Source organism: Sturnira hondurensis, unplaced genomic scaffold (genome assembly GCF_014824575.4).
Source record: "Sturnira hondurensis isolate 20B ecotype Veracruz unplaced genomic scaffold, ASM1482457v3 Scaffold0004136, whole genome shotgun sequence".
NCBI lineage: Eukaryota > Metazoa > Chordata > Mammalia > Chiroptera > Phyllostomidae > Sturnira > Sturnira hondurensis.
Genome location: NW_028076767.1, coordinates 25,373,746 through 25,394,696, shown reverse-complemented (window position 1 = coordinate 25,394,696; position 20,951 = coordinate 25,373,746). Strand labels below are relative to the sequence as shown.

Sequence of the window (20,951 nt, the reverse complement as noted above, 5' to 3'; positions counted from 1 at the left end):
CTAACTCTGCCCAATCTGCCTGGCTCTCTCCCCAATGTTGCTGCATCTGCGTTTAAATCCCCATGCCAGACCTCCTTTGCAGCCCCATTTCTGACTCCTCCTACAATCAGTTACACCTGCCAGGACTCCCATACCCTCCCAGCTTTACTGGGCTGCCATAGTGAGTCTGGGCAAGCGTGGCCCCTTGGTGTGGAGCCAATCAACTCCAAGCTCTCACACAGGTGCTGTAACTCGGGGGGGGGGGATCTGCCCCCCAGTATGTCTTGGGTGGAAGTCACTTCCATCCCCCCTCAGAGCATGGCCACAGCTATTTAACATATCTATGAAACCAGTTAAAGGCTATAGATATGTTAAATGACCAGACAGCTGCCAAACTGTTGCTATGTAAAACAGCTCTCAATGGCCCTGCTCCATTTGTCCCTTCCCCAACTGACACCTGTGTGGGGGGAGGCTAAGAGGTGAGGACATCTTATGTGTCCTGGAAACCTTGAGTTCTGGACCTCATTCCAAATCTTTTTTTGGGTGCCCCCCCTCCTGGCTGTGCCGTTACACAAGTGCCTGAAGATTGAATGTTAAGGAAAGCAGTTATCAGAAGTTGATGATCTGTTTAGGAAACAGGAGAGTTTCAAAACTGCAGTGACGTGCTAGTTGGTGGGATAAAAGAAAGGCTTACTCCCAAGGTGACGCACGTTGGGAGACGCTGGACTAGGGGAGGGGGAGGGGACGGCCTCTAGCCTCTGCCCTGCCCACATCCTTTTGAAAGTGCAACCTGCCCTGGCCTTTCTTCACTGTTTCTCTGGAAAGACCAGGATATGGAGTACAAAAGCCGGGAACCTCTGGGGCCGCAGCATCCGCCCCTGCCCCTTCTCACCCACCCTCTCCAGGTTGCCAGCCCGGGAAGAGCGGACCGAAGCCCGCGCATGCGCCCGGGGGCAAGGTCCGCTCAACACCACGTCAGGGGGCTAGCGCCCCGTGAAAGGCCCGCCCACCAGAAGCCAAGGGCGCCAGGGGCGGGGGCCTCGGACCACGCCCCCAACCGAGACGAGCGGGGCCGAGCCGAGACGAGCGTCTCCGAGTACAGCCGAGCCCAGCCGAGTGGCCGGGAGTCGGTTGGTGCAGCTGCGTCCCCGCCGCTCAGCAGTCTGCGGCTCCGGCGTCGCCGGCGTCGCCTCCGCCTCAGCGGGGCCTGCGCCGGCCCGCCGGCCGGCCGCCAGGAGGGAGGCCCGGAGCGAGGCAGGAGTGGCCCGGCCGCGGGCGCCGCCGCCGCAGCTGCCAGGTGAGCGCCTGCCGTGGCCCGCCGGCCCCGTGTGCTCCCCGCGAGTGTCAGTTCCCGTGTCTGTGCGTCTCTCTGCCTGTCAGCCCTCTGTGTCTGCGCGAGCTCCTTCCCGCCACGCCTGACCCTCAGCCCTGCCCGTAGTGCCCGCCGGCCCCTCCCGCCCGGGCTGCCCCGGGTCTTTCTGTCAGCCGCCAGCACCCCCATGCTGGGAGGCCCCGCCCCTTCCCCCCGAAGCCCCGCCCCTCGCCCATCTGTCATCACCCCCTCCCCCAGCTCAAGTCTAGGGCGTCCTGGGGGCGTGGGGTGCCCTCTCTCCTGGGGGATACCGTAGCTCCTGTCAGGCAGACAGCTGTGTAAAGAGCAACCAGGGGGTTATGGAGGGCGAGTGGGGGTCTGCAGATGCCCGCCTGCCGTGTGAGGGTGCGTGTCCGCGGGTGCGCCGGGTGGGCGCTGCGTGTGCGCCCGAGAGCAGGGAGGGGAGCGCGGGGGACGGCCTGATGGACGTGAGGCGGAGATGCTGGGAGGCCAGAGCCACTTGCTGCAACTCCCGCCAGCCCGTTTGTCCTGCGGAGATGGGCTGGCCCCTGCCTCTGGGAGGCCAGTGAACCCAGACTCGACCCGTTGGGGTACAGTAGGATCCTGAATCCTGGGACCCTCGTTTGGCCACGAAGACCAGGGCGCCAGGTTCCCGGATCCCGCGAGTGGAGTGTGAGCGGAGTTTGGGGCTTGTGAAACCTTCCGGGCTTGGGATTTTCATTGGGAGAACCTTGTTGGAAGTGATCGAGGAGCGGTGGGATGTGGTGCTCAGGTGCCTGAGTGAGAGCTGGAGTCACTTTGAGTTGAGTGGTTTGCATTTCTGAGCAGTGATTGCCTTGGGCTTGTGCCCTGGGAGAAGCTGTTCTGTGATGGCGAGGGGGGGGGGCGGTTAGGCAGAGGACGGAGGCCAGAGTACTTTCTGTTTTTATCTGTGTTATGTGAACACATAGAATACTTATTCGTGAGACCTCTACACATTCTCACTTTAAACAAGGATTCCTGTAGTTTCCATTTATATGCAGGTTCTTCTAGGTGGTTATCTTGATGGTCTTTATTTGTAGTAACTTAGTATTGCAGTATTTCAAAACTAGGAGAAAATGCGTCCCAAAGCAATTTGGTATTTTGCCGGATAATTCTCAGCCACGGGGTTGAGAACCAAAAGCGCACTTCATTAGCTGGAACAACTTATTTGGGCTTAATTTGTTTCTAAGAGACATACAGTGGAAAAATCCAGAAGCAGCGAAGTAGTATCAAAGAGTCTTAGGAAATTAATGAAAAGGGCTTTCTGTTGCTGCCGCGGAAAGATGGTAATCAAAGTTGCTTTAGAGGACAGAGCTACTATGTAATGATAAACATATTAACCAAGTGGGTTTTGTGACCTTGATACATGGAGCAGCGCTTGATCTGTGCAGTGCTCCAGGACGGGCAAACAGTGCAGGGGCAGTCGGGTAATTTTTGGAGAAATGTTCGCCTGGGTTTTGTTTTTCGGATTTTAATACTTAAGATTTCAGACTGAAGCAGTCTCACGGTGGGAGTGGGTTTTTTTCTCCCTCTTAAGATAACATTAAAAGGTACAAAAGTGATTCATGTCTAAGGCAGAAAAGCCTAAGAAAAAATTCATAATCCCACAAACCATAAGTAATCCAGTTTGGTATCGATCCTTTTAGTCTTTTGGTCCCATGTGTATTTTTTTCTTACAAAAAAGGCAACCATACTATGAGTGTTTTATTTATGTTTTTTTTTAAACAGAACTATTAACCTATTCTTTTTTTTAACTCTTTTTTTTAAAGATTTTATTTAGTTATTTACTTTTAGAGGGGAAGGAAAGAGGGAGAGAAACATCAATGTGTGGTTGCCTTTTGTGCGTCCACTGCTGGGAGTTGGCCTGCAGGGAACTGGCCTGCAACCCAGGCATGTGCCCTGACTGGGAATCGAACCGCAATCCTCTGGTTCGCAGGCCTGTGCGCAATCCACTGAGCTACATCAGCCAGGGCCTTTATTTATGTTTTTTTTTTTAACTTACAAATAGATTGAGAGATATCTGTTTGGTTTGTTTTTATGAGTAAGAACTGACATTCCCTGTGCGATCTTTTTAAAAAGTTAGACCTCTGCTTAGAGCACTGAATAGCTTCTCATTTTATTGTATACTCTGGAGTCCTTGCCTGCTGGGCTGCCTCCCTGCCCCCGCTTTCAGCCCTGCTGGACAGATCTCTTTGCTATGCCTTAAAATCTGCAGGGCCCTTACACTGGCTGTTCCCTTTGCCTGGAACTCTGCTTCCTGGGCATCAGAATTCTGGCTGGAGGTTTCTGCTCAGATATAACCATCAGCCTTTCTCTGACTACTGTGTGGAAAATACATTCCATTCTCCAATCCTCCTTAACCCACCTCATTTGTCTTCATAGCACTTTCTTCCACTTGGAAAATACATATGTAGTTATTTGTTATTTTATTGTCTCTTCCTCTTGTTAACCCAGAAATGTGAGACTTTTTCACTGAAACGACCTAAGGGCCCTGACATATCCTGGGTGCTTAATCAGTGTTTGTGGAATGAATAAATGAATGAATGTTCATTATCCACCTATTCACGTGGCCTTCCTGGTGGCCTCCTAGGCTTTTATGTAGCTACATCATGAACTGGGATAACAATCCCTTAAAAGTCAGCATAGCCCTGCCCTTTACGTATCTGGGAAGAAGAATTTTACAAAGTGAGCCTCGATTGTAAAAAAGAATTAGTCTTGATTTAACTTCACACTTGAGATAAGGAACATTTTTGGTCAACATTACTGACTTTCCTTCTAACACACCAACCTTCGTGTCGCAAGGGAAATACCTGAAACGTATGAAGTGTCCCTAGTGTTTGTAACTGTGATTTCAGTTGGGTGGTTCTTAAGTGAGAGTATAAGCCTCAAGAATGTAGTGAGTTTTTTTGGTCAACAGATACCCAGAGATGTAATTACAGCTTTGATGTGTTTTCATTTGAGGGGTAGCTGTTACACTTACATATTTTTTTCCTGGCAATTCTACCCTTTTCAGTTCCTTGCTTATCAGTTTTTGGATGGCTAGCAGGTATACTTAAGGTTTTGTTCTTGTTTTTCAACATTTTAAAATAAGTCCTTGATCTCTTGGGCATTTTACATCTCTCATGTGACTCTTGAACTGTTTGAAAGGACCAGTTTCATCTTTCAGGACAAAATGACATCAGTAATAAAACATATCGTTGCATTTTTATTATAAGGATGGGAAAAAGTGAGTCTTACGGTAGAATGTTTACAGAGAGGACATAGAATGAGAGTAAGCTTTTTAAAGCCTTGAATTTCAAATAGGTTACTTGTAATTTTAGTGCATTTTTAAAAAAATTCTTGCTTTTGCTCTTAAGGAAAAGTATCCCTCTGAAAACAATTCAAACAGAGAACGTCACATATTTTTTTTATTTTCAAAACATTTAAAAAATATTTTATTTATTTATTTTTAGAGCTAGGGGAAGGAAAAGAGAAAGAGAGGGGGAGGGAGAGAAACATCAATATGTGGTTGCCTTTCAAACACCCCCCACTGGGGACCTATCCCGAAACCCAGGGATGTGCCCTGACTGGGAATAGAACTGGCAACCTTTTGGTTTGCAGGCCTGTGTTCAATATATTGAGCTACACCAGCCAGGGTCAAAACATTTTCTTTAAAAATATTTTATTGATTAATTTTTTAGAGAGAGGGAAGGAGGGAGAGAAAGGGAGAGAAACATCAATGTGAGAGAGAAACATCAATCAGTTAGCTGCCTCCCCTAGGCACCCCTACTTGAGGACCTAACCCACAACCCAGGCATGTGCCCTGACTGGGCATTGAACTGGCAACCTTGTGCTCTGTGGGACAACACCCAACTAAGTCCACACCAGTCAGGGCCAGGTTATTTTTCTTTTCTTTTTTTTTCTTATGATTTTGTTTATTTATTTTAGGGAGAAGGGAAGGGAGGGAGAAAGAGAGGGAGAGAAACATCAACATGCGGTTGCTTCTTGCAAGTCCCCTCCTTGCTGGGGGACCTGGCCCACAACCCAGGCATGTGCCCTGACTGGGAATTGAACGAGCGACCCTTTAGTGCAGGGCCAGCACTCAATCCACTGAGCCACACCAGCCAGGGCTAGATTATTTTTCTTATGACCCAAATATACAAGAACTTGTGGAAAAAATCCTAAATGAAATTTTTATTCTTTTAAAGGCCTGAAGGGAACGTGTTAAGAATTTGGTTTTAGTTTTACAGGCATTTGTTGGGGACGTGTTTGGAGCACTTCTGTATGTTTTGTACAGTTCAGTTTTAGATTACCCAGTGATTTTATTGCGCCTTCTGTCATTTGATTACCTCCCTTCTCTCATCCCATTCTCTCCCTAAATGATCTCATTTATTCCCAGGACTTTAATATCCTCTGCATACAGATGACCCCCTCAGTTCCACCTCCCGCCTGGGCCTTTTTCTGGTTCCGGACTCGCGTTTTCAACCACAGCCCCCGTTACCTTGACTTACTTGCCTCACCGTGATCTCCAAGTCCACAGATCCAAAACCGACCACTTCCAAATCAGTATTCTCATTTCTGACCCTCCCTCCCCTCTCCTCCAGCCTTCACTGTCTTATTGTCACTACTACTTACTCTTTGTTCAGGCCAGACACCTCAAAGCCATCTTTGATTTTTCCTGGTTCTTCACCCCACGTTCAGTCCTTCAGTGTGGCCTGTTGGGCTACCTGCCGGAGCACCAGAGATCCTCCACTCCCTCCCCACTCCTACTGCACCCACCATCCTCAGCTGGACGACTGCCCCACCTTTTATGACGATGCCTAGCTTCCACTGCCCTCTCCTAACCCATTCTCCCCTGTACAGCCAGAGAGACCCTACCAAAAACGCAAACCAGGTCACGTCAGCCCCCTGCTTAGTGGCTTCCCGCTGCACTTAGCCCCTGTTGGCACTTCTTACCCTGAGGTGCCCAGCTCTTGTCGTCCTCTCCAACCTCCTGCCCTTGCTCGCCATGCTTCTGTCAGGTTGGAGCCCCATCGGTTCCTCAGACACGCCAAGTGCCCCCTCTAGACCTTCTCTCTGCCCGCCAGCCCCCTGCTGCGTTCTTCTCACAGAAGGATCCTTCTCAAATATCTGTCTCTGCCAAAATACTCCGCAGAGAGGCCGTCCTGTTCAGCCCTTCTACAGTACATGTAAATTCCCTGCTTAGCCAGCATTCCAAGTATTTCATTTATATTCTTCTTCCCGTTTGTATTCTTTATTGTCTACACCCCCAGTAGACGGCAGGATCTACAAAGGCAGGGAAACCTTGTCCTGTTTATTGTGCAGTCCCGGTACCTAGTACTCTCTTACATTCCAATAGATGTAGGGCCTTGGTGCATTTTGAATAATTATTATTATAACAGCTAACTTGTTTTGAGACTGACTCTTTAAAAAAATTCTCACCCAAGGATGTGTTTTTATTGATTTTAGAGAGGAAGGGGAAGAGAAAAAGAGAATGTGAGAGAGAAACATTGATGGGTTGCTTCCTGCACAAGCCCCAGCAGGGAAGGGGGCAGGGCAGATCAAACCCACAACCTTTTGGTGTGTGAGACAGCGCTCCAACCACCTGAGCCACCCGGCCAGGGCGTTTTGAGACTCACTTTGCGCCAGGTCCATTGCTAAGTGTGTTCACACACATCTCTAAATATTGGGGAGAATAAAAAACTTTAAAAGAAAAATATAAACAAAAGGAAAAGAAAGAGAAATATTGGGGAGAATAAAAAACTTTAAAAGAAAAATATAAACAAAAGGAAAAGAAAGAGAAATATTTAAAAATAAACAAATAAATATCTGAGAGAGCCCTTCACTAAGGTGGTGATAGTTATTATATGATTTCTATTTTTAGGTGAGAAAATTGAGCTTAGAGAAGTTAAGTAAGTTTTATTTATTTATTTTTAATTTTATGTTTTTTAAAAAGATTTTACTCATGTGTTTTTAGAGAGAGGGGAAGGGAGGAAGAAAGACAGGGAAAGAAACATCAATGTGTGGTTTGCCTTTTGCACTCCCCCTACTAGAGACCTGGCCTGCAACCCAAGGCATGTACCCTGACTGGGAATCAAACTGGCGACCTTTTGGTTTACAGGCCAGCACTCAATCCAGTGAACCACACCAGCCACAAAAGTTAAGTGACCTTTAAAGTTAAACAGCTAAGGAAGTGTTGGAGCTAAGATTGGAATCTACATGGTGTGACTGTAGAAAGGTCCCTCTTGTGCATTACTGCCTTCTGATGTACCTGTAGGAATGCATGAGTGTGAAATGTGCAATAATATTAATATTTATGATTCCTCGGGTTTTTATTTCTAAGCATGTATTGGAGTATGAAAAATCGGAATGCTTGGGTTTGGATTTTGTATTTCCTGGGAAGTTTCTGATAATAACCACTATGTCAAAGCACATAGATTGATTTATGTTCAGACTCTGTTTTAATTTCACCTTTGCCACTTTTAGCTGTAAGCCCTTGGGCAAATTACTTAACATGTCTAGGTCTGTTTTTTCAGCTGTAAATGGAGAAAAATAACAGTTCTTATCTCACAGGGTCACTGTGAGGAACATAATTATACACAGACAACACAGACACACACACACACAAATCAATATTAGCTTAATATTATAGGGAGGGGGGAAAAGGCCCCAGGAAAAGACTTGTAGTTCCATCAACAAATTCGAGTTTTGGTAAGAGTGAAAAACAGATCATAATGGTATTTGTTTCACTGACTCTGGTTTTGAATTTTTAAAAACTATTAAGGAATTGGGTATTTGGCTTGGGATTTATAATTATTGTTGTATAGCAACTTTCTGTTTGGATTTAAACTTGTTAACTACCTGCAGGCAAGACAGCTTTTTTCTTTCTTTTTTTCAACTCCTTCCCATCTTAAGAGTCTCAGGGTAGAGAGATCTTTAGAGAAGTGGGCCATTTTTGAGAGGCTGGTTGGTTTTATACTTTTCGCCAGAAAGGCACTCATCACCGTTGCTGCCTACTTCAGCAAGGAGTACCACCAGGAGCTTCCTTCCTGCACCCAGACAAACAGTCGGCCTGGTATAGATGCAGTGGGCTCCACAGACCTTACAATGGGGTACGTGGACGCAGCTGTATTTTCTGGGCTTGTAAGCAGAGCAGACTGGTCGCTTCCATTAACTTTGTGAAACAGGGTGAGGTTTTCTGCTAAAAGTGGGACGAGGCCAGAGGAAAAACAAGGAGATTTGACATATAATTGAGGTCAGGAAGAAGAGTGACCTTGGGGCAATGTCCATGACCTCCAGGCAGTATGTAGTGCTCTGTTGAGGTAGGAGACCGTGGATTAATCGGGACACTGGTAGCAGGCAACTGCCTGATTTTAGGAGCAAGCAAGATGTATAGTTGGATTAAGCTAGCATTCGGATTTGCAGGGGTGAGCAGCGGGACAGTAGAGCCGAGGAACTGAGGGTATTGGCCGGGGAGTGATTAACATGATAGGTAACAGTGTCTAGGCTGGGTGGGGAGGAGAAGAGGACCAGAGGTGTTGATGAAGTCGAGGAATGGGTATATTGCAGTGTTAGAGTAATGGAGGTTGTGGTTGGGAAGGAACACGTGAGTGGAAGATTTCAGAGTGGGAGCAGTAATTACTGGACATGACAGGCTCCTGGGTTTTGCCACTGACACGAATGGCCGAAGTGAATGAACTCACTGAAGATCAGTGAAATCAAGGAGAATAAATCATTGAGAGCTAGAGAGTTTGGGTCAAGCATGTGGTCAGAGAAACCCTCAGAAGGATGCCAGGACACTTGGGGTGGAGAGAAGGAAGGTGTGCTGGGTTTTCAGTGAATGAAGTGCTAGCAATGAGAAGTGTCATGGCCAGCCTGCAAGAGTCTCAGCAGGTCGGGATTTTGCCTGAGGGCAACGGGAGGGCAGCGACCTGGAAGCTTGATTGATTACAGGGTCTCCCTGGAAGGAATCAGCTTTGGCCCAGGGTTGTTTTGCTTTTAAAGGAATCCTTACCCCAATGGGCAGCACTGATGGCTTTTAGTATTGATTAAACTTGGTCATGAAAATAATTTGAGGGTGTATGTTAAAAATACAGATTCCAAGGCTCCATCCCAGGCCCACTGAATTAGATTTCTAGGAGAGGGGACTGAGAATGTCTATTTTACCCCCTCCCCTCAATGTACACAGCTGGTAGATCTTTATAATTAAGCACCTTCAGAAGTTCAGCTGTAGTGGATGAAAACATGGGGTCTGGAAGCCAACTGCCTGGGTCCAAAGCTTAAGACATGGGGATGAGCCTCAGTCTGTGACCCTTAGCAAACTGCCTCTCTAGGTCTCTCTGATATCAGAAGCTATGAATCGAGGGACCCTCCCTTATGGGCAAGCACACTGACAAAAGCAAGAAGAGACAGCTAGCTGGTGATGAAAGAGGTGGAAATGCTATACAAAGTAATTCAAAGTATAGCAGTCTTGTTAGCCTCAGTGGTCTCTGAATATAGTAATTAATCATCATTGTTGTCTCGTTCAACAAGAATAGGTCAGATTGTGATTTAGTTAGTTCAGAGGAAAGTAATGCATTCTTTTCATCATAAGATTGCATGTTCTGTTGCTTCAGTTATCCATAAAATTAATACATGTGATGCAATTCTGTCTCAGAAGATACTGATTTAAAGAACCATTTACTCCCTTCTCTCTCCAGCTGAGCTCAGTTCAGGGCATGTTGCCTGCCCTTCGAGGCCCTCGGGGCTGTTGTTGCAGCTTCTCTCTCGTTGTGACCTCTGTAGGAAGGACTCTGGGAGACCTGGGAAATCTGGAAATGAAGTCATATGGTAGATAGAATGTGTGGTGGGAAAGAGGGTAGTTGGTGTGAAGAAAACATCAGCCTTATTCTAAATCTCTCTGAACAAGAAAACTCTTCCTGGAGTAAAACTGTTGTAATACTGTGTACATGTGCATGTGCGTGTGTGTGTGTAAGTCTTTATTCATTATTCATCTCATAATATGCACATTGATGTCAAACTGGACACAAGCCAAACGAGTATCAGAATCATGGAGAGAAGCCATATATATGTAATGTATCTGGAAGAGCTTTCAGTTTTCTCCAATGGTTTTGAAAAACATGAAAGAGGTCATGATAGAAAACCTGTGAGTGTAAAGAATATGGTGAAACCTTTAGTTTTTCACCGTCCCTGCAGATACTGGGAGAACACCCATGGAGAGAAACTCAATTCATGTGAGCAATATGGAAGCCTGTAGATGCCGTCAAACTTTCAAACACGCAAAAGGACTCCCACAGGAGACAAACCCTGTGAATGTAAAAAATGTGATAAAGTTGCCTCAGTTTTCTGTGAGCACATGCAAGAACTCACAGTGCAGTGAGTGTAAGTTCACTGTGAATGTAAACAGTGTGGTGAAACCTACATATATCAGAATGCCTTACAAACACACCAAACTCACGCAGGTGAGATACCCTGTAATGTAAGTGATGGTGCTGAAACTTTGAGTTGCATCTAGGTTTCCAAAAACGTGGAAGAAGCCGCACTGGAGAGAAGCCCTGTGCGTGTAAGGAGTGTGGAAAAGCCTTCATCTGTTCTCGTCATTTTTGAAGATATGAAAGAAAATTCCCCGGAGAGAAGCCCTGTAAAAATAAGGTGTGTGGGAAAGCCTTGAGGTGTTATTAGAGGTTTCAAACACAGGAGAACCCCCCAGGCAGAAACCCCAGGAATGTGAGCTGTGGGGGACAGCCTTGGAGACATCAGAGTGTCAGGCAAAGACGCAGAGGGACTCACACTGGAGAGGAGACCCGTGGGGGTAGGTGATGTGCTGAAGCCAACCGAGATCACAGGTCCTCAAAGACACAGCTGAAGCTGGGGAGAGAATCCTCACGTCCCCTGCGTATGTGAGCGATGTGGTGAAGCGTTTAGTTGTCTCAGTTCTCTCCAAAACCGTGTAAGAAATCTCACTGGAGACCAACCGTTTGTATGCAAACACTGGTAAAGCCTACTGAGGTCTCAGTGCCTTACAAACAGGAAAGGACTCACTGGAGAGGAACCCTGTGAACCTAAGGAATGTGGAAAAGCCTTCATTTGTCACACAGATTTTTGAAGACATGTAGCAATGTCTTCTGGAGGGAAGCCTTATGGAATCGCAGAGTTTGGGAAAGGCTTCAGGTCCCCTAGTTCCTTTCCGACACAGCAAAGGACTTGCTGGGTAAAACCTCTCGAATGTAAACAGTGTGAGAAAGACTTCATTTGGCACACACACCATTATTTGCGAAGACGCCCATGGAAAAGAAATAGAAATGTAAGTAACAGGAGAAAGCCTGATAGAAATTAAGCCATGTGCAATGTGACAGAGAACTTGCAACATGGAAGTTCTTATTGATGCTGTGAATACATTGTGTGTATTGAATCTCTGTGTAGGAGCACATCACTGGGCTGGGAAATTCTACCAATTTCACGAGTGACTATTCATGTGAGATAATTTGGAGAATTTTCTTTCAACAATAGTACATAGATTAATAGGTAGTGCTTTTCCCTTAAAATACTTAATATTTTCTCTCCACTTTGAAGCTGGTTAGATTTATAGGTGCATTGAAGTGTATTTTTCTACGCAGTTAGGTTAGGTATCTCTTTATAATGCTTTATTCTGTGTTAAGGGGCCACTGAAAAAGGACTGTTTAGTATTTGTGACGGTCCTTCATGTCCCTCGTCCATTATGTATATTCTGCCTTCCCCTCTGACAGCTCCTTTTTGGGGATTGAGAATAGGAACCTTTTTCTGTTTCCCATACTAATAAATAATTGGAATAAATTCTATGTATGGCAAGTTTATGAAAGGATATAGTTTCGTACAAAACAATTTAATTTTGGGCCCTTGGCTTTTTGTCTTTTTTTTTTTGCTGGTATTTGGTGAATAAATTTTGATTTGAGATGAGGGATCTGTGATAGGTGAGCAAAATCTAGAGTTGGAGACATTCTCCCCTGGGGATAATGTTAGGAACTTGATTTTCCAACATCCACCTTCACTGTGCTTCCAGGTTAGAATTCACAAATAGCCACCCTTGCGTGAGGTTGGAAGGCAAAAATGAAGAAGGCATTAGTCAGATTTTGGAGCCGTTGTACAATACAGACAGACAGACAGACACATACATACACAGTGGCTGTGGGAACGCCATCTTCCAACCTATAATCTGTATTCTTTGACCTTCCAATTGAAATCACCACCAAGTATCTGATATTGTCACTTTACATTGTTTTTTTCACAAGATCCACATTAAAACCCATCAGAGTTTGGGTTTTTCTGCAAGCCCTCTTGTGTCCACCAGGAACCTGATTCAGACTTTCATGCTTGTATCTGAATCCTCTCTTCTCTAGATTGTGTCTAAGTAAGGTCTCATTTGAATAGGAAACATCTTATGCACTCAGCAGAGCGAGTGAGTGCTTTCCTGATTGGCCATGCCATCTGCAGTGAGGCAGTGAGAGAGGAGGACTTCTCCGCTGCAAGTGCAGTGGCCGCCTTGACCTAGACCTTCCTTCTGTAGGGAAGGCGGTGGGTGTTTCCTGTTACTTATAGCTGAATGTAATCCCTTGTTTTGTGTTGAATTACGTTTGATCGTGATTAAAAGTATGTGGGGTGTTTTTTCTTGTTGACCAAATGAACACCTCTCTAGGTGTTTAATAAAAAATTTATTAACTGTTTCTAAGCTGTTGTATGCCAACAAATATTGTTGTTCATTTCCTGAGAAAAATATGTTAAAATTTCCATTATAATTATGGATTTTCAAATAAACTTTGAAAATTATCTTTATTAAAAAACATATTACTCAATGACAAACCAAAGACAAGCAGTTTTCCCATAGGGCCATGGATGTGATTAGATACTCAGTGTCATGATACCAGTAGCGCTACCCTCCCAATCTCCATTTTCACCAAGAAACTTGTTGCTTTGCATGACAAGGAAGAGGAATCCTGCAAAACAGTAGCTGCTGGGGAGGGAAGCTGGGAGTTAGCCCTTCTCAGCCGACCAATTAGAATCCCCTATTGCCAGTGGGAGGGTCTGAGTTTGAGGTGCAGTGTTCCACCAAACACTAAGTAAAGCTTTGGGAAAAGAATGTTGTCAGCCCAGCTAGAAGTGGTTGCTGTGGACCTTGAGCCTAAAACTTGATTTGCCTCCAGCATGTGTTCCATTTCTAATTTCCTCTGAGCACTGCTGGCCCCGTGGAGCCTGGCTCTCAAACTGGTGAATTGGGGCGCCAAACATGGCGTGGCGTCTCGGTCATATTCCTGTCACTTACCGCATCCTTCCACTCGCCGACTCATCTCCCCCGAGAAGTGCAGGGAGCCCCTTGAACGCCCATCTTGAGACCTAGGAAATGTGGCCGCGCAGGTTCAGCAGTGCCGACTCAACCAGAACTTTCAGTTTGCAAGTTGAGAGTTTTAAAAAGTAATTCTATTTTTTAATTGGAATTCAGAATATTTTCCCCTGTTAGAAAAACATTTTCTTCTAAAGCTGGGAAATACTGAACCAGAGGCCAATGAGTATTTTAATGATAGTAACACGTTCTCTGATGCCACACTTTCCTACCCTACAGAGCTCAGGAACCCTGGAAGGTTTTGCTTTATTGCAGTGTTCTTTATAATGTTCGAATCACTTTAGAGTATTCCTTTTGTGAAGTGTTCATGTGCCTGCTGGGAACTAGGCCCCTTAGGGTTAAAAAAGAAGGTCCCTGGTCTCAAGGAACTTATTTTTTGAAAGTTTGACAAGGTCCATTTAACTCTCTAACCTCAGGCAGAGCATGCTGTGTGCTACAAAGCAGGTACAGCCAAATGTGGGATCCCAGACAAAAGAGGTTATTTCTCGTGGTGGGTGGAAGTGGTGACGGGATCAGCGGGTGCTTTCAGTAGGAGCGTTTGTAATGAGATTGCATCCTGAAGGCTGGATAGAATATTGAATGATTATATTTGATATTCTCTGTTTACTAAGGCATCCTTTATTTTATTAAGACAGAAATATTTTGGTGCTTAATGAATTCATTTTCACTCATCTAGAATGCCTCATTTCTCAATTATTTTGATAACTTGTCTTTGTAATTACTATATGGAATAATAAGGAAAGTATGGTGGAGAAGAGCTTTTATGAAAGTCCTTAAAAATAATTTGGGATCATAGTGAATGTCTCAAGTGGTGGCAAATAGAAAATCAGCATGATGATGGAAGGCACGTGTTTCGATCCGTGGTTTATGATTTGCGGGAAGATGGAGCTCTGAGTGACGATGGTGAGGCCTTCGTAGGAGAGGAGGAGCCTGCCGGGCAGGAGGCCTCTTGAACCCTCACCATCTCACTTCTGAATGTCTTTCTCAGCGATGGTTGGCAGTGAGAATGGGAGAGCACTGTGGGCTGGAGCAGTAGGGATGGGAGCCAGCTCCTCCTTGGTCTCCCTCACTCTAGCTAAGCAAGAGAGGTTCACAGCCAGGCAGTGAAGCCCTGCCTGGTCTTTCTCTTCCTGCCTCTCTAAGCCTCTGTGCGCCTTGTCTCTGGGCTTGTCCTGCCTCAAAGCTGTGTCTCCTTACCACAGAGCCGTTTCTCTCTCGCTGACGCATGCCCCTCTGGGTGAATCCTCCTTTAGCAATCCCATTTCTTGCCATGGTAAGTTAGCTACAGCTGGACCATTGCGCAGTTTGCCAGTTTTGCAAATAGTTGTTATGCCTGAAATCTGGCGATTTTTCCTTTCCCCTGCTAAGGCTCTATTTTCCTTTCTTTTCCTTTCTCCTCCCTCCCTCCCTCCCTCCCACCCTTCCTTCTCACCTGAGGATATGTTGATTGATTGCAGTGAGAGTGAGAGAGGAGGGAAAGAGAAAGAGAGAGAGAGAGAGAGAGAGACTGAGAGAAACATAGATTAATTTCTACATGCCCTCTCCTACATGCTCTGACTGGGGATGGGGAATTCAACCTGAAACCTGTGTGTTTGTCTTGACCAGGGATCGAACCCACAACCTTTTCAGTGCATGAGACGTTGCTCCAACCAACTGAGCCACCTGGCCAGAGCAAGCTTCTATTTTCAATTTTCCATTTGCCCCATCAGTTCAATACTTACTTTTCCAGGAAGCTGAAACCACGTCACCTGTACACGTTGTGCTAAAATGGGGCTGTGGCTCAGAATTCTGATTTTCTTGGGAATCATCACATATGGGTTTGAAAGACAGTGTTTTTCCTTCTGTGTCCTGGTCATGCCAACAGCATTTTTAATCCAGCATATTTGGCAAAGCTGTGTGGCCCATTTTACCACACAGGTGACTAAAGCAGCTCTAAGAAAACGAATTCAGGTTCTCACCAATAGTGACTTACCGTGTGCCTAGTATGTGTCCGGTGCTGTGCTAGACTCCACTGGGGGTTAGTTAGACATGGTCTCTCTGGCCTCATGCCACTTACTGTCTGGTGGCCCCACGGCCAGGGGCCATGATGGATTCATAGCATAGCTGTCATCCAGGGGGCAGAAAGGCCTGGCTTCTGGTCCTGCTTTTGCCTTTTATCCATTACATGACCTCAAGCATTTACCTCTATTTTCTGTCAACTGGGATAAAACACCTTTTAAAAAGATTTATACGAGTTTTATAATACTGAAAGGACACTACATAGAAAGAGCTTTTAAAGGGTCAAGTTACTATAGATGCAAATGTATGTGAGGGTAATCAGCCTTGCCTTGTTTAACGGGAATAGCTAATGGGGGTTTCTAGTACTTCATGGCTTCAGAGAATCACCAAATGCAATACTTGGCCTAAATATTTTAATTTTCACTAGTTCTAATGTTTACTAATAAATAAGACAACCTGCTGTTTTGGGGTGGCTTGGTTAATGTAGGCTACTTAGTCATCCCTAAGGAACTATAGATTTAGCCCTGGCTGGTGTAGCTCAGTGGATTGAGCATGGGCCTGTGAACCAGACAATCGCGGTTCGATTCCCAGTCAGGGCACATGCCTGGGTTGCAGGCCAGTTCCCAGCAGGGGACGCACAAGAGGCAACCATACATTGATGTTTCTCTCCTGTCTTTCCCTTCCCCTCTAATAAATAAATAAAATTTTTAAAAAAGAACTATAGATTTAATACATATTGGCATTATTTCAGAAAAATGCTTCTAGATATTTATTTTATAACCAGAAATTTATTGCTATAATAGTGGATATATGGTCATGCTAATAATCTAATATGTACCTGGAATTATAGTGCAGTAAGACAAAAAATGATCTGAACCATAATTTAAAAAGTATCCTTGTAAATAGTAGAAGATATCTTTAGTTTTTGTAGATTTAGGTGCATAAGGAGCTTTGAGTTTATTTCATGCTTCCCTTGTGGTTCTGACCATCTGTTATTTTATGGTCTCTCTCATGGGCATATCACTGAGGAACTAGGACCTTTCATTGTAGATATTTTCTCTAGCAACCTAGACAAGACCCTTGAGTCTTTTTGAGCCTCAGTTTACTCATAAAACCTTTTATGGGTAAGCTTTTGTGGCCTTCTCTTTACCACGCCACCCTCACAGGGTTGGTAAGACATTCAGAGGAAGTATTGGAATGGATGTGCCTCTAGCTAAGCGGTGGTCCTCCTTCAGGCAGAGTTGTAGTGACCAGGTCATTCTGGCAAAGGCACGCCACGGCGGGGCTGGGGCTGGGTGTAGATCCCTTGTTCAAGTTTCCCAGTTCTTCCCCGTCATGACTCAGTGCCTTCCACAGCCTTTTGTTTCATTCTCGCTTAATAGCATTTCACTTCCTACCTGGCTGGCCGTTGTCTAATATTTGAACTTCTGCTGTGTGTCAGGCATTTTGTAGGCTGCTGGGGAGATAGCGGTGAGAGGGCCAGACCCTGTCTCCGGAGTGTCCTTTTGGGTAGTGTATGAGCTCAAGACCCCAACGTCAAATTCTTGCCTGAGTTTTCAGCCTGCTAGCCTTCCTATAGATTTCAGACTTGCCAGTGCCTCATCATTATGTGGGGGACATAATGATGTCCCATTTCAATTCCTTAAAGTGAGATTCTTAAATTTCATTTGTGTGTGCACACATGCACGCACACACACCCACCTGCACACACATATCCCACTGGCCCTGTTTCCCTGCAGAACCCCGGCTGATAGTACTCAACAAATGCTCTCATACTCAATGCAGAACGAAGGGAAACAAACATGGTAAGCAATCTGCTTAGGTGATTTTCCCCATGTTGAGTTTGCAATGCCGTGGAATCCACATGGAAATGCTTACTGGCAACCAAATGTAGCCCGGGAATGGGGAGCTCACGTGAGTGGTCTGGACTGCGGATATGTAAGTTTTCAAGTCTCCAGTGTGTAGCTGTCAGTTGAAGCTGTTTTTTGTGGGTGATTTGAAACAGAGGATAGAGTATGTAAGGTAAGAGGAGGTATCCAGATGGAACCACAGGAAACACTAACATTAAGGGGAGAGGTGGGGGGAGAGAGGCCAATAGGAAACCAAAAAGGAGTAGACATAGGAAGATCAGGAGAGAGTGGGTCTTAGAAGTCGAGGCAGGAGAGGACCTCGGGAAGGAAAGAGTGCAGCCACGAAAAGGTTGAAATGTTGGTTTATGCCCATTGAACTTAAGCTCCTCGGTGGTGGTGTTAGAGGTCACGATTTCAGTGTCGTGGTACATCCCAGAGGGTGGAATAGAGAGCCCACGGCGATGACGTGCAAACACGTGTTTGCTGCTGCTGTTTCTTGAAGGAGTTCCGTTATGAAGTGGGATGAGTGGGGCTGGGGATTCCTGAGGAAGGGATGACTTTTAGGACAAAAGGGACTGTGTGACTACAGCACGTCAGAGGCTGAAGAGATGGGGCTGGAAGAAAGGAAGGAGGCAGAGACTCAAGGGAGAAAAAGGACAGTGATTGATCTAGGTGTCCTCCATGGAGGGAGGACGTGCCCAGGGGATGGCCAGTAACATGGGCAGAGGAGGGATGCCTCTTTCACTTGGCGTGGCAAGAAGAAGCTATTTGGGGAAAGAGCAATGTTTATAGAAAGTAGGGTTCTGGAAAATTTGCCATCACAAAAGCTTCTATTTTCTTTGCGAAGTGAACCTTTGGCAACAACTGATAGCCAAGAGGAGATGGTGCAGTCAGGTCTTTGAAGACAGAAGTCGGTGTAAAATTACTGCTGTGGGGCTCGAAAGTGGAGGCCGATGATTGTTCTCATTGTCTGCGGAGCGTAAGTTATACTCCCCAGTCTGATGTTTATGAAGTCCTCCGTGATCTGCCTTCAGCTGATTCTGTTAGACTCCCCATCTTCTTTGTTTCCAGCGCCCTTGTGCTTCAGCCAAGGCTGTCTCTGCTGTAGCACTAGAACGTGGCTTTGAGAGACTGGAGGCTGTGGTGAGAATGCCATTGGACCTCGAGCCAGGAGAGCTGAGGTCCAGTCTTGCCGCCTCCATTTCTAAGCTATGGGACCTTGGACATACCTTAACTTCTCTGTCTGTTTCTTTTTTTCATTTGTAAACTGTTAATTATAACAGAATCGATGCCGATGATGGTTGTGACTGATGAGAAGATATATTTTAGAGTACTTTGAAAGTGATAAGTATATAAATGGAGCTGGTGTCATGAGCCATGAGTAATCCTAGCTCCAGGCTTTCATGCGAACTTTCTTCTTTACCACTAGAGTCCTCCCCCTCGCTCCAGAAATCTAAATTCAGCCTGTCTTCTATAACTGATAAACCCTGCTGAAATCTTTTATTTTTTAACCTTTTTATTTTTAGTTTCTTCATAAAGAGAGTAGTTAGTTACAGAGGATCTCGACGGTCCCATTTATCATTTTTTTGTTTTTTAATTATAGTTGCATACATTATTATATTCGTTTCAGGCGTACACCCCAGTGATTAGACACGACTTACTAAGTGATCACCTGGATCAACCTCGCACCCGTCTGACACACACGTAGTTACTAGAACATTGTTGACTGTATTCCCCATGCTGTGCTTTACATCATGTGCTTTACAGGACTGTTCTGTAACTACCAGTTTTACTTATTAGCCCTCTCACCTTCTTCACCCAACCCCCTCCCATATGGCAGTTGTCAAAATGTTCTCTGCATCTATGAAAATGTTTCAGTTCTGTTCGTTCCTTTTGTGGTCCAGATCAAGTGTTGATAGATACGTAATTATTGCCATTTTGTTGCTAATATTTTTGATAATTCTGTTTTCTTCTTTTCTTCCCCTCCTCCCCCTCCCCCCTACCCTCCTTTAACATTTCATGTAATACTGGTTTGGTATTGATGAACTCCTTTAGCTTTTCCTGCTGAAAATCCCAGTGGCTTAAAACAGCAGCGTACTTCAAATCCAGTCATCAGTGAGGGTGGGAGGGATTCAGCTGGTGGCGCTGTGCCATCTTCAAACCACGGCTTCCAATGTTGCCCTGGGTGTCAGTGTCCAGCCAACAGAGTGGGGGAAGAGAAAGAGTGGAGAATTGCCTGAGAGGCTTTTAGGCACCAGACCTAGGATGGGAGCTGTTGGCTAAGGCCAAAGGAGAGGTGGTTGAGAGGAGGCATTCACCCGCTGGGAGGTGCATTTGGGGTGTGTGGGTTTTACTGGGCGTGGCACGGTGGGGGCGGAGCTGAGGAGAGAGTGGCGGGACCTGTGCAGCCCTAGGACCGGCCCAGCAGAGAGGCCACTCCTCCTGCCTTGATAGACAGAGGCTGGGAAGGGCTACGGGGCTTAGGGCTGGTCTCCAGTGAAGGCAAGCACTATAAATGTGGGAAAGAGGCCCTCGGGTCATGGGAGATAGGTGGATGAAAACTGGGGTGTTGACACTCCTTCTGAGAGGAGCTTTCTAACATCTGGGGAACTGGACACTGTTTATCTTTTCTAAGATGAGAAAACTGATGAGGTGGTGCCTTGACAAAAACCACACTACTAATAGGCAGCAGAGAAATGAGCTAGGTCTTGAGTCTTTTGCTGTCAAAGCCCCTGCTGGTAAGAGCCTGGAGCCCCACCTGGAGAGCTGGGAAACCTGGACTCTAGAGTTGCTTTGAGGTGAACCCCTGAGCACAGGGTGGGGGAAGAACTGTGGTGGCTGCCCCTTTATAAGTGACTCACCCTTTGGCAGCTTTGGTTGGAGGAGGGAGGGCAAGAGAGGAGCGTTCCAGGCAGAGGGAGCAGCCTGAGCAAAGCTCCTAAGGCAGAAATGTGCTTAAAGGGTTTGTGGGCTGAAAGAAGACCAGATTGGCCCAAGACCAGCAGGAGGGAGAGGAGCATGAGAAGATGCTGGGGAGGGGAACAGGGATATAGGTCAAGGCAAGGAGGTAATTTTTCTAAGGGCAGCAGGAAACCATTGTACATTTTGAGTAGGGGCGAGGGGCTGAGATGGTCCCATTTACCATTTAAAAAGACCACTCCGGCTATTGTATGGAGAGTGGGTGATGGAAGGAAGGCCAAAGTGTATACTGAATGTAGTGGTAAGGGAAAAGAAGGAATTCAAGAGGAGAAGTAAGTCTGGAGCTCAGAGCGGAGAGGTTCAGGTTAGCGAAGAAAATTTGATCCTCTGCTTCCAGCTCACTCCCTGTTTTCAGCCAAGGTTTCTGTGAGTAGCCTTATCCATAGTCTCTACTTCCTGAACCCAGCTCTGTGCCCTGGCCTCTGTCATTGGCCACTTC

The 20,951-nt window shown here is 45.9% G+C and overlaps 1 protein-coding gene across 4 annotated transcripts in view; it reads left to right on the top strand.

Moving 5' to 3' along the window:
• The first annotated feature begins 809 nt into the window (after positions 1 to 809).
• Positions 810 to 20,951, top strand: part of ZHX3 (zinc fingers and homeoboxes 3) — a 101,371-nt gene continuing 81,229 nt past the window's right edge. For 2 of the 4 annotated variants that reach the window (XM_037044075.1, XM_037044072.1), the window contains exon 1: positions 810 to 1,276. The gene's annotated coding sequence lies outside the window, so the exon portion shown is untranslated. Of the gene's footprint in view, positions 1,277 to 1,565; positions 1,697 to 1,761; positions 1,985 to 20,951 lie in introns of those variants that run through there. The other 2 variants (XM_037044074.1, XM_037044073.1) reach the window with 2 other exon arrangements.